The following is a 1,027-nucleotide window of genomic DNA, read 5'->3' as shown; positions in this document are numbered from 1 at the left end:
CTGCTCCTGGAGGCAAGGATTCTGAGGCTTTGTCTGACACATCTTGGTCATGTTGTAAGGAGAGACTGGTCCTTGTAGAGGGACATCATGCTTGGGAGAGTGGAGGGCAGGGCAGGAGGGGAAGGCCCTCTAGGAGGTGGATTGATTCAGTGACTGGCATAATTGGGAAGAGTGTGTTGGAGACAGTGATGTTGGCACAGGACAGAACAGAGTTTAGGGCTGTTGTACATAGGGTCGATTTGAGTTGCAAGTGACTTGATGGCACATAACAACAACAACAACTTACGAAAGTCTAATGAGAATAAACTGAACCGCCATAAAATGGAATATAGTTTGCATGTTTTACAGACACCTCTTCTTATGACAAACACCTAATTCTTTCACATTCCTAACACAGTTTTCATGTGTAACAGAGTACAGACTTTTTTCATTTAAAACAGTTTACAAACTCTATAATACTCACATTTTTCTTCCTTACAGTTTCCACATTAAGACTGTCCTGGCCAAAAAGCATGAGTTGAAGTTATTGAAATCACCCTCACCCTTTAGAAAATGTTTCAATTTTTATAAAGTTGGAATCCAGTGTGTTTTTAAATATTTTGAACATCTTATAAAATCTGTAGAGAAATGAAACTCATCCGCTGCACATTTCTTCTTTTTTTTTTTCATCAATCACCTTGCACCTGCCTTGGGCTCAAGAGCATCCCAAAGCCTCTAAGCACAAACACATAATACTTGGCATTACCCAACTCAGTGATAATTTGTAAGAAATTAACACATTTCTACCCATTACCCCAAAGGTATTAAGGTCACTGTTTTAAAATTTTTTGTTTTAAGTTAAAGGGTTTGTAGTAAATGAAATAAATCTTGCATTTCATTTTTAGTTTCTAAAAATACCTGAACAATAGGAAGACTCAATGTTGTGAAAATGTCAATACTACCAAAGGCAATTTACACATTTAATGCAATCCCAATACAAATACCAATCCCATTCTTCAACGAGATGGAAAAGGCAGTCTCCAATTTC

Source organism: Elephantulus edwardii, unplaced genomic scaffold (assembly GCF_000299155.1).
Source record: "Elephantulus edwardii isolate Elephantulus edwardi_28Jun2011 unplaced genomic scaffold, EleEdw1.0 scaffold00335, whole genome shotgun sequence".
Classification (NCBI taxonomy): domain Eukaryota; kingdom Metazoa; phylum Chordata; class Mammalia; order Macroscelidea; family Macroscelididae; genus Elephantulus; species Elephantulus edwardii.
This window is presented reverse-complemented; position numbering follows the sequence as displayed.